Here is a 13,836-nt window from a genome sequence, read left to right on the forward strand (position 1 = left end):
GGGTTATAGTCGACATTGATTATTCGATGTCTCTAATTCAGAACCGAACATGAGAATTTCATGTCATTCGGCTCCTTCATGGGAGATAGAGAGCGGTATGAGGGAAGAAGCGAAGTATTTATATCAAATCTTTTTGAAAGGAATTTTCAATTCCTTTCTTTCTCCTCTTTTTTTTTATAATAAAAAACCCTAATTTATTATCGTACCCATGGCATCTACTTCAGTTTATTCTCTTTTTTTAGTGAAGGGCCCAAAATCGTAGAATACTTACTCACTTTCTAGATGATCCTGATAGAAAGATAAATTTGAAAAGTTTAAAATAATCACAAATATTTCTAGTTACTTCGTTCCCTATTTCTACTGATTCTGATCCCTAGGAGAACAAATTCCACCGAGCTTGAACGAAATGCCGATAACCCAAGTAAACCAAAGTCATAGTTCTATAGCTATTCAGCTTCAACCTGGGGTCCTTCCATCCATAAGTTGAAGGTTTAGTCACGATGAAAAAATATCTTCCCCATAGATCTGTAATTTATCTAACCTTTCAAACATTCTGTGTCACTATCTTGGAACCAAAAATGTGTTTATCTTTCATCATTTCAGACCCAGATTACGAGAAGGTATGCTATTCCTGGGTATTCATAGGGAAGGTTTTGAACCTATCTGGAAATAGAGCTTTAGATGGATCAAAGATCCATGTAAAAGATCCTTCAACTATTCGAGTTGATAATGTAACGAATCACACTTTTACCACTAAACTATACCCGCCACGATCTGATTGTAACATATGGATTGATCTTTTGTCCAACCAATAGGAAGATGAGGAGTTATCAATCGACCTCTATTGAAAGTTTATATCAATCATTACCTCGTTTTCATCATTACAATGAGCCATCTCCGGGATGACTCATTGTAATTATAGATTACCTTTGCGAATTGCTGATAAAACAATAACTAAAGGGCCCGATACAACCATCAGAGTCAGAAGAGTGAGCTACGCAATAACTTCTAGATCCATTTGGTTTTCTTTCACCCTCCGTCGACTGAATGTATGAATAAAATGTTGTCGGGATCAATCACGTTTCTTCTATTTTGTCTTCTTTGGACTCCTACCCATTGGTGTAGTTTCAATCAGGAACCTATGGCCTTGAGCAACTGATATCTTTACAATAATACATAAAATAGATAGAGAACCCTTCAATATCTAGATAATAAAATTTGATACTGGAGAGAAATAAATGGACTAATCCATGTAACGCATTTAATCAAACTGATTGGGGAGGGAATGAAGATATGGAAGAGCTTAAAATTTTGATAGGTTGTTTTCTTGCTTTTACAGCAGGTCTTCTTCTAGCTATCAAATTAGGTTAAGCACTGTATCACTGCTGATTTTTTCTGCTTTTCTTGGCCTGGCCATCAGCTAGGCCAAGAAAAACAGAAAAAATCAGTCATACAAAACTATTTTTAACGAAATGAACAATACGATTGACTGGATTGTTTTTTATCCAACTGAATAATGGAAATATTCATTATATTGTCGATACAATCTCTACATACTATGATATACACCTTTACTCCACCATTCATTTTGTTACACATGAACTCTTCCATCTTGGAGAGATGGCTGAGCGAACCAAAGCAATGGATTGCTAATCCGTAGTATGGATCATCCGTACCGAGGGTTTGAATCCCTCTCTCTCTGTTCGTCCACTATTGATCCTAAAAACGAATAACCCCAAATCTTTCTACGGAAAGGAAAAGACCCATTAACCTAGAGACTTTTTTCACTATTCTTTACGTCCGGGATTATGTCCTGGATCGTTCGATAGAAATCCAAAGATAAAAAGAGAAATGAAAAATACCACTATTGCGTAAACGAACAGCTTAAGAGTAACCATTACGTAATCTCCGGAATCCTGATTATAAGTACAACATAATAGATCATCAATCTTTGTACCATATATGGATACTTGAATACCAAACAATAGTATTATTGTTACAAATCACGAAATTATTTCTCCGAATCACGTGTGAAAATCGATTTGAAAGAAGGATATAATTTTTCTCTTTGTTTTCAAAATGGTCTTTTTTCCCTCTTATTTTTTTGGATCAACTAGATATTTATTGAATATTTATGAAAATAAGTCATTGGTGATAGTATCAATACGTGACCCAATAGCCTGATCCGAAGTGAGCAGTGTGATCGGAAGGAATTGATGAAGGTGAGTGGAAGAGTTTTTATCTGGGAGCAGATAAGGTATCTGAATCTGGTATCGTCGGGTGGAGCAAGGATAGAACTTCTATCACAAAAAAATGGAAAGAGTTCGACAAAAATTGGATCAATGACAGCGACCCAAAAACTTTAAAAAGAAAAAAGGGGATACTTATTATCGAAAACTTACAGCAGCTTGCCAAACAAAGGCTAAGAGAAAAGAGAGAATAGGAATAATTGGCATTACATCGATAATTGGATCAGAAATTGCATAAGCCTCAGGTAATTTTCCAAAAAAGGGATTATTTGAATGAATAAAGGCATCATCTAGAAAAATATTGAACATAACTGGCATTTTTATTCTCCAATAAAAATTAGGGGGGGTAAAGCCAGAAAAGTCTTTGATTAATCGAATCGATCGAAGCTCTTCAGCAAGTTTGACTGGACTTGGGGTTGGAAGGGATGATTCTTTCATACATACAACATTTTACCCAATCTAATAGAAAATGACCAATGAATGGATATTCTTGACACTTTTTCTGTTTCTCCTATTATGTCCAATTCCATTAGTAACCTATTTTGTTGAAATATCCACAAATTTTTTTTCCCCAATTGAGATCTGATCTAATGAATCTTGGATACTAATGGGTTGACAAAAAATTTGATATAAGTATTCATTAGCATATGAATAGGGAAATAGGATGGGAATGCGGCGTGGCCAAGCGGTAAGGTAGCAGGTTTTGATCCTGTTATTGGGAGGTTCGAATCCTTTCGTCCCAGACTTATTTCATTGGTTCATGTTCTCCCTTCCTTCACTCTTCCCTTTTTTCTTTCGTAAAAGATCCAACTTTGTTTTCCTTTTTATCATAATTTAACCATACTTATCAGAAGGGAATGTGATTACAATAGGGAAGAGATAAAGGGATATATCTGTGGTGCAAGATGGGAATACGGATCAATTTGCGATAAGGTTCAATTTATGAAATTAGCCCATTGGATGTATGCTGGTCCTGCTCATATTGGAACTCTATGAGTAGCTAGTTCATTCAAAAATGTCCATGCCATTATGCATGCTCCTCTAGGAGATGATTATTTTAATGTAATGCGTTCTATGTTAGAACGGGAAAGAAATTTTACTCCTGCAACTGCTAGTATAGTAGATCGTCACGTACTAGCACGTGGATCTCGAAAAAGAGTTGTGGATCATATTATTCGAAAAGATAAGGAGGAAGCTCCCGATCTGATAATATTAACACCTACATGTACCTCTATTATCTTGCAAGAGGATTTAAAAAACTTTGTGGATAGAGCATCCATAATCTCTGATTGTAACGTCATTTTTGCGGATGTGGATCATTATGAAGTGAATGAAATTCAGGCAGCGGATAGAACTTTGGAATAGATAGTTCAATATTATTTGGAGAAATCCCATACATTGGATCAATTCGTAATAGATGCACCTCCTGTAAATATAATTGGGATTCTTACTCTGGGTTTTCGTAATCGACATGATTGTCGTGAGTTGAGACGTTTATTAAAAGATCTGGACATTAGAATTAATCAAATAATTCCTGAAGGAGGATCTGTAGAGGATCCAAAAAATTTACCGAAAGCTTGGTTCAATTTAATTCCTTATCGTGAAGTGGGCTTAATGACAGCGATGTATTTGAATAAGGAATTTGGAATGCCTTATGTATCTACAACTCCTATGGGAGCTGTAGATATGGCCGAGTGCATCCGACAGATAAAGAAATCTCTTGAGACCTTGGCGGATCCTATTTTATGGAGCAAAAGGGTTGATTACGAATCCTATATCGATGGACAAACTCAATTCGTTTCCCAAGCTGCTTGGTTCTCAAGATCTATCGATTGTCAGAATTTTACTGGGAAAGAAACAGTCGTTTTTGGTGATGCAACTCATGCTGCTTCAATCACTAAGATACTTGCTAGAGAGATGGGAATTTGTGTGAGTTGTACAGGTGCTTATTGTAAACATGATGCGGAATGGTTCAAAGAGCAAATTAAAGATTTTTGTGATGAGATAATCATCACAGATGATCATGCTGAAGTAGGAGATATTATCTCTCGCGTGGAACCCTATGCAATATTTGGTACTCAAATGGAACGTCATATTGGTAAACGTCTTGAAATTCCTTGTGGAGTTATTTTCGCCCCAGCTCATATCCAAAATTTTTCCTTGGGATATCGACCCTTCCTGGGTTATGAAGGTACTAATCAAATAGCTGATCTAGTTTATAACTCATTCGCTCTAGGTATGGAGGATCATCTTCTAGATATTTTTTGTGGTCATGATATGAAGGAAATAATGACTAAATCCTTATCCACGGATATTAGTCCAATTTGGGATCTTGAAAGTCGGAAAGAATTGGGTAAAATCCCCCATTTTGTAAGGGACGAAGTAAAAAGAAATACAGAAAAATTTTCACGATGAAAGGGCGTTTTGAACGTTATTGTCGAGGTAATGCACGCAGCTAAAGAAGCATTAAGTTAAGTACCTAATAAATATAAATTAATTGATTACATTGAGTGTATTCTATACAAAAAGAGTGGATCCGAATAAATATAAATTAATTGATTACATTGAGTGTATTCTGTACAAAAAGAGTGGATCTGATTCGATACCGATTCCTATCATATCATTTGAGTTAATGACAATTCATAATCACGTCTCGAATCATGATTCGATATCACTGATCTCGATCATGATTCGAGATCAGGGAGGAATCTTCAAAACATCGTCTGAAACGATGCGGTAGTTTACATAATGGGTTTCGTGGATATGGATTATGACATCATTTCATATTCGGATCAAATGCCCTTGGCTCAACATTATTCTTACTTTATTATATACTCTCCAAGTAAATCTCGTTTCCACGTGATTCCATACAAAGATGACGAATATTTGAATCATTCTATTGTTATAAATAAGCCTAGGATTTTCTATCGATGCGTCTAACATCTCGTCCCAATATAGCGCCAGTCCAACAATTAATTTATCTCTTATTCTGGATTGACAATAGTGTATTGTGTCGATATAATTCGTCCATTCACAATAGAAATAGATATCTTAGGTTCATCGTTTATTAGTGATTCTATCCAATCATGATAATTTTGTCGATGGATCATTTATTCATAACCTAGATTACTTTATTCTGGAATGGTGGATCGAAAATCTACATATTCTGATATGAACTGACGAGTGAATTATTTGGTCATTCACGTAGGTTTTTGATCCCTCCCGTTCGTCAATTAGATTGGTAGGATTTACCGGTTCATATTGAGTAACCTCGCATTCCACTTCGATCGTATATATCCTCAATATCTATTCGCAATATGGGTTGCTAACTCAATGGTAGAGTACTCGACTTTTAAGTGCGACTAAGATCTTTTACAAATTTGAATGAAGTAGAAAACTCGTTGATACCATCGGTAAAGTTCAGAAGACTACGACTGATCCTCGAAGTATAATGAACAGAAAAAAAGCATGTCGTTCCAACATATGATCTTTATGATACCTGATATTATTTCTCGGATACCTGATTGTACTCGATCAGGACCGGATCTGATTTAAGGAATCAAATGGGTGGGAAATGTCTATTATATACCTAGATGGATGTATAATATGCTCATCCTTTCGGATCAAATGTGATAATTGTGAATAGGATTGAATCAATTCGCGGTTAAGTCTAATGAGTCAATGGAGAAAGCTATATGACTTGAATCATAAGTAGACCCAGAGAAACGAGCTTTTGTTCCTCGTTCCAATTAAGCAAGCGAGGAATTCCCTTTACTGATCAGAAGTTAAGAGCAGTTTAGTACCTAATATCGGGAGGCTTTCCCTGAGTAGATCAGGGATTTATACACTCACAATGAGTCCTAAATACTTGAGTACAGATGTGTAAGATAAATAGTGTACTGACCAGGTTTATTAATTCCATGAGTCAGGAGAGCGATTGGTTGCCAGGATAAAAGATTTTCATTCTTCCTCATGACGAATGAGATCCTTGGGTAGTAAATTTATAGAAGATAGAATATTGATATCTGGATATACCTCTTTTTTCCTATCTTGTTCCGACTAGATCGCACAATGTATTTTCTCAGAAATGAAGAGGTTATTCTCATGAACGAGGGCCATAGCTGAGGGTTGAAAATGGATGAGTTCCATAGATGTGGAAAGGAAGATAGCTTTTGGCAACAATGCTTTTTATATCCACTCTTTTTCAGGAAGATCTTTACGCAATTTCTCATGATCATTATTTGGATGTATCAAGTTCCTCCAGACCGATGGAACATTTAAGTTCCAATGATCAATTAAGTTTCCTAACTGTAAAACGTTTGATTGGTCAAATACGTCAACAAAATCATTCAATTGTTTTATTCGTGAATTGCGATCCAAATCCATTAGCTGATCGCAAGAAGAGTTTCTATTCTGAATCGGTACTAGAAGAACTTAAATTGCTCCTGGAAGTTCGGTTCTCTATATGGTCAAAATCTACTGTGGAAGGGATGAATGAATGTAAGAGTTTCCGGTCGATCCATTCAATATTTCCCTTCTTAGAGGATAAATTCCTGCATTCAAATTCTATATTAGATGCACGAATACCCTATTCTATTCATCCGGAAATTTTGGTTCGAACCTTTCGTCGTTGGATCCGAGATGCTCCCTCCTTGCACCCATTATGATCTGTTCTCTATGACTATAGAAATAGTCCAGAGAATTTACAAAGATCAATTATTGTCGTCCCAAGAGTAAATACGAGATTCTTCCTGTTCCTGTTGAATTATTATGTCTATGAATGCGAATCCATTTTATTTTCCCATCTTAAATGATCCTCTCATTCACGATCATTGTCTCATGGATCTTTCCCTCAGTGAACTCATTTTCATCGAAAGATAAAACATATTATCATTTTTTCTGGTCGAAATTCACTGAAATGTATCTGGTCGTTGAAGGATCCTAAAATTCACTATATGAGATATGGCGAAAGACCTATTATAGCTATAAAGGGTGCTGATCTCCTAGTTAAAAAATGTAGATATTATCTTCTAATTTTCGGCAATTTTATTTCCATCTTTGGTCCGAACCGTATAGGGTCTGTTCTCATCAATTATCCAAGAATTGTTCTTCTTCTCCAGGTTATTTTTTGAGGGTTCGGATGAACCCTCTTTTGGTCAGAACCAAAACGCTAGATGAGTTATTCATCCCCATTTAGGCATTTTTGAATTCAAATCCAACCGTTCCCCCATAATTCATTCATAAATGTTGGATTGGTGGCAAATTTTCACAAATCTTACCCTTACATTCTAACTTAAATGTTGTGCCCCTGGACCATTTGGCCGTTTTCGCACTGTCAAGTCATGAACAGTGACCATAACGGTCACTTTTCAGCTATTCTGCGTGGTCCATTCTTGGATAGCATAGCTCCCTTCGTGTTTCTTTTGACACTGTGACATTCTTTCATTCTGCAAAGTTCCCCAATTACGCAGCTCCCCAACCTACGCAGTGTAGTTTATAGTGTCATACCTCCTTTCAGATGCCTAGAGCACTAAGAATGTGCTTCCACAATGTAGTCATTTATCTGGATCACTGGTGTATGGATTCAATCGACTGCCATTCACTTGCCTTGGGAATGGTTCTCCTTTCAACTTTACCAACTCAACTGCTCCACCATCAATAATCTCCTTGATGACATAGGGCCCTAGTAAATTCATACAAAATTTTCCTGGAAATTTATCAACCTTGTTGTCATATAATAGAGCTAAATCATTTACCTTAAAGGTGTGTATTTGGATGTGCCGATCATGCCATGCCTTTTCACGCTCCTTTTGAACTTGTTGATGGAATCTAACTAGAAATATATCTTCTTCAAACTCTATTAGCTATGTGAGCCTCTCCTCTAGGGCTTTGGATCCACCATTCCTATGAATGTTGCTATGCATAGGCTAGGTACAATGTACTCCATAGGCATCACAACTTCCACACCATAAACTAGTATGAATAGTGTTTGTCTAGTCATCTTCTTTCATGTATTTCTATAAGCCCATAGCACCGCAAACACAAGAACATCCCAGTCATTTCTTTTAGCACTACAAAACTTTGTGAGTACGCTTTCCAATATTTTATTAAACTCTTCTAACATCTCATTAGCCTACGCATGATAGGATGTGCTCTTCGGATGATAAACCTGAAACTCTTCCATCATCACGTTGATCTTTTCATTGAGAAAGTGTGTACCGCGATCTCTCATTAAAAGTTTTGGTCAACCAAACCTTGTTAGCATGTACTTAAAGATGAATTTGCTTGTCGTTCTTGTACAGTCCTTCATAGGTAGTGGCTCCACCCATCTAGTTAAGTAATCAATCATGGTGATGATGTACCGCACACCCACCTTCTTCGTTGGAGGTTGAAGTGGTCCTACAAAGTCAATCACCCACTACTCAAAGGGTTGTATTGATATCTGTGGATTCAGCAACAACTCATCCATGCATGATGGTCTACCCATCCTTTGGCATGCATTGCATGCCCTAGAATACGCTTTTGAATCCTTATGCAAGGTTGGCCACCATAACCTAGTGCGTAGAATCTTTTGCGATGTTGCTTTTCCTGCATAATGACCTCCCGTGGCTTAACCATGAGCCTCAGTGAGGATGTTGTTTCATTGAAATACTGGCACATAATGTCAAAATATCTAATCTGATCCCATTTTGTACAAGTGACCTGTAATGATAGAAAATTTTGGTGCACACACCACTAGCTCCTTCTTCTGTTGGCTTGTATATCCTTCTACAGCCATACCTATCATCAAGAAGTGTATCATATCTTCAAAGTGGATGTATGTGATGCGTACTACAAAGAGTTGTGTGTCGGGTAGTCCTTCCTTCAAATTCCTAGGTTCCTCTCCTACTTCCATGCGCAACAGATGATCTGGTCCAGAATTCAGTCATCCTGATTTCACAATAACTTCAAAATCATAGTCTTGGAACAACAAAAGCCAGCTGCATATCTTACCCCCCAACACAAGATTTTTGACCAGGTATTTCAATGCAGAATGGTCTGTATACATCTGAAAATGTCTGCCCAACATATAATGTCTAAACTTCTGGACTGCATACATGATAGTTAGTCCTTCACGCTCTGTCATGGAATAATTTTTCTCAGCTTTGGACAACTTCCTACATCTGAATGCTACAGGGTGATCGAAGTCCCCTTGGCCGAACTGTGTCAGTGCTACTCCCAGCGCAATACATGTTGCATCTACATGCACATGAAATTACGTCTTTCAATCCGGGATGGCTAGGATTGGTGCGATGACCATTTTCTCCTTTAGCACATCCAAGCTCTTCTGACATTCTTCATTCCAATAGAACATAACATCCTTTGTTAATAGTTTTTCCATCGGAGTGGAGATCTAGGCATAGCTCTTGATGAATCTCCTATAGTATCTTGTATGCCCCAACATTGCGCACTGAATTGGTACCTCCTGCATGTATCTAGAATTAAGCACATACTTGGCCCTCCTATAGCTTCTAGCCTGAGGGGAATTCGTCCCCGTAATGCAACATAATTTGGAAAAATAGGAGAGTGATCTTTGTCATGCCCCTGGCTTTTGCACTTTAGGCACCACACTTCTTCACATGCCTCTCGCCGATCTGTTCTATCTTTTGAATCATTGACCGGAGAATCCACAGTTTTAACATTTTTGCACCAACGTTTCAAATCCCAAATGGGATCCATCATCAGGATATGAGAATGATGATAACAGAAGAGCAACAAAGAAGTAATAAATAGAGAAGAGGATAAATTTTTAGATCAACATACTGTCGGCTGCAATAATCCTTAATTAATTTGATCTTATTTGATCTTATATAATTTTATATTGATTTGTTTTAATAAATTATTATTATTTTATTATTTTAATTTTTGGAAAAGCTCATAAAATAATACCAAGCCTAAAGATTAAATATGGACTAAACTAAGACTAAAGAAATTAATATATTAATAATATATTAATATATTAATATAATATAATATAGTAATACTAATATATTAATACAATATAATATTTTAATATAATAATTAACATATTAATATAATACAATATAATACAATATATTAATTAATATATTAATACAATATCTTTCTTTAGACTTTGCATTTCGAGCCAAAGGTTTTGAAACTATGCGTGAATTTGTTGAACCCCCATATTAGCATCCTGCATTGGTGTTTCATGAAATATCATCGCGATTTCCAGAGCTTCTGCCTAGGTCCCAATCTTCTGTTGTTGTATCGCAACCCTTAGGTGAGGTAGGAGCGAGGCCACAAACCATTCATGGTGTTGCCCGTCAGTCAGATTCATGTTGCCTTCTCGGATTATACACTTCAATATTTGATCCAAATCCTAGGGTGTCTCTCCAATCTTCATCATTATCTCCTTCAACCGCATAATTGATTTCGCCTCAGACTTAGGTCTACTAAATTCCTTATTCAACGCAGTCTGGATAACGGCTAATGTAGACATCAAATTATCAGTGCAATACTTAATGTTCCAAGTTAGTGCCCGGTCCTGTAAAGAACTAACCAACATTTCTTTCTTCATTTGATCGTCCGTGATACCTTGAGCTTCCCATACAGCCTTCATGATGAACCAAAAATAGTTTGAATCTTCATTTCCTACACCCTTGAACACAGGTAGCTTCACAGAGTTTGCCATGTTGAATAGTGGTGGAGGTGTGGGGGAGGTGGTAAGTTATGGAGGTTAGGATGGAGGTGGTGTGGATGGATGAGGTGAGGATGGAGGCGGTGTAGGTATTCATGGGAATCCATGTCTTATCAACTGAATAGTGCTTAGTGGAGAAGCTTGTGCTGCTCCTTCGTTGTCAGTCAAAGGAGGCTCAATCAATGGGCTATATTTAGGGCCTTTTCTTCCTCCATCCCTGAAAGTCCTTCCACTTCGCATAGCCCCAAACATCAAGGTAACTACATAACTCACTTTTCACACAAGAGTGTCTTAATCCAAGTATTTAATGATTTCAAATACTTACCTCGTGACCCCTTGAAGAAGCGAAACTCTGATTCACTGTAACTGACTGAAGTATTGACCGTGAATTCTTTCACAAAACCTCCTATGGTATTCTCGAGCCAATGATCGACAGCACGCATGATATTATCTTTAGAAGCTTCTAATTTCTGCACTAACTCTGGGGTCCAAATAATTGGACTGTCAAGCCTCCACCTCCCATGGCCATCTACCAACTTCGTGATCCACTCGTATAGTTCAACGAAGAAGGAACATAAGAAGATTTCGAGCATCTTTGTGTACAAATTTATGTCCAACCACTGTTCCTTCATCAATCGCGGATTCCTGTTTTCTTGCAACGTCAATTCATGGATCTTTCTATCTAACCAGTCTTAAATCTCCTTCTTAGTTGGATTCCAATGATGGAACATCACACATCTCATTATGAAGATCCCAGTTCCCGGCACCAGAACCATTTGTTGGCTTGGTGGGCCCTCACCCAGGTTCAGCATTAAGTAGCCAAGCAAATCCCTACACTACTGGCCCTTTCAGCATCAACCCGCAGAGCACAGATTGAACTCTCACCCATAGCAATATGGGGGCATGTAGGAACCAAGTTTTTACACCTTGAGATTGTTACGATGTTGGTTACTCGCTCTAACCTTCCCTCACGTAGATCGATAAGATCTTTAGGGCTTATCAAAGTAATTCTCTTATTCATCCTCGATGCCTCCGCAATGGTCTCTAGTCATCCTTCACAGGACCTAAATAGATAAATCAAGAACTTACGCTATCTTATAACTACTCTGACTTCTATATCTACCTAGCTTCACTTAAGTATTGGTTACTTTAACACGCACTTATGGTTATCTTCGCGTAAACATATATATTTGTTTTTTTTCATATAAAACAGAGAAACATATAGAGTCACGCATCAGAGTAGCATTAAAACATAAACCCAGTATTCAACATAACATAATCATATGCGAGGAATAGAAGTACAATACGCAAGTAATTTCAGAATACTCTTGCTTCTTATTAATTCAAATATATAGTACAGACTCTGACTACCCTGCACACACAACTGCAAGGGTCCGCGCACTCAGCTACGGACTTCTACCCTAGGTCTTTGCACACTCAGCTACAGAGCCTTTTCCTACACTAAGACTCTTTGCTCTTAGCTCTCATAGACCCATGCATAAAACATAACAAGACCCAATTGAATTGAACTGAACTATCTTAGACTCCTCTAAGACCTCCTTTTTATACAATCCCATGGTCTACAGACCATAGGTAGATCTCTAAAGCCGACATGCTTTTATAAAAAATAAGGGAGGAAACCCTTATTGAATCTTGACATCTTCATGCTTTGCGACCACAAAATGCGGATACTTTACATTCCTTTACACAAAACTTGGGCCTTTAGCCCCGAAACGTGGGCTTTTAACCCCAAAATTGACCCCAAGGAACCTGTTCCCAAAAGAGAGTTGCTAAGAAGAATTGATACCTTATCACATTAATTGAATTGTCATCTTTTAGGTCACATATTCATTTCTAATTCATTTACAGCTCAAAACATGATGACAACCATACATCATCACTGTCATAAAACATGCTAATAACTAGCATATAAACCACATAAGTAATAAGGATACAACAACTATAGAATACACATATAAACCAATATATTTACACATAAAATATAAAGGATAAGGAACTCTTATTAATGAATGCATAGGCCAACCTAGTATGGAACTTCCACGAACCACCCGACCATAGACTAGGCTGAATCAAATCTCTCTTTTAGCTAGTCGCCCCCTATTCCATATTCCAATCATGAATGTGGGATCTCATGGAACACATTTGACAAAACCAAACCAAGTATTCCAAAGGCTAACCAACTCAACCCTCAACTAGTCATTCCACCTCATGATTAGACATCACTAACCATCACTAGATTCATCTCTACCTAAGTTGTCAAGGACTCACGAGCGTTTGTTCCAACCAAGGCTCTAGGGCTAGTAACTCAACCCACAACTATGACCAAGCTCGAGAGTGTTTTCCCAATCAAGGGTTTGTGACTATTAACTCAATCCACCTAGGGCTCCAAAGCATTTGTCGAAAAAAGGCTCGAGAACTAATAATTCAACCCAATTTGTTACAGGGTTCTAGATTGTTTGTCCAACGAAGGCTCCAGGAACTAAAAACTCAAGCCACAATGAAAGGAACATGAGAACCAAACAAAAAACCAAAGTAAAACCCGCAACACCATGGTTATTCAGGAAATGTAAAGGCTAAGAAAATCCACCATAAATCCAGGCATTCCTCCATGGAAATGACATATCATAAGCAAGAAACCATATGCATATTCCATGCATGCCAAAACTAGCAACCAAAATCATGCATGCAACTTGGTACCTACAAGACAAACTCATTGTAGTTTTTGATACCGATGTTCTCTTTTTCTTTCCTACTCTTCATTTTCATTTTTGATCCAAATATCCAAGTGTCCCACGCTCCTCCAAGAGTTCTCCATGAAAAATCTAAGTGTCCAAAAGTATAAGAGAGTGAGAATAGAGAGAGAGA

Source organism: Pinus tabuliformis, chromosome 5_2 (assembly GCF_031772625.1).
Source record: "Pinus tabuliformis cultivar Carrire ecotype Pingquan chromosome 5_2, CPIR1, whole genome shotgun sequence".
Classification (NCBI taxonomy): domain Eukaryota; kingdom Viridiplantae; phylum Streptophyta; class Pinopsida; order Pinales; family Pinaceae; genus Pinus; species Pinus tabuliformis.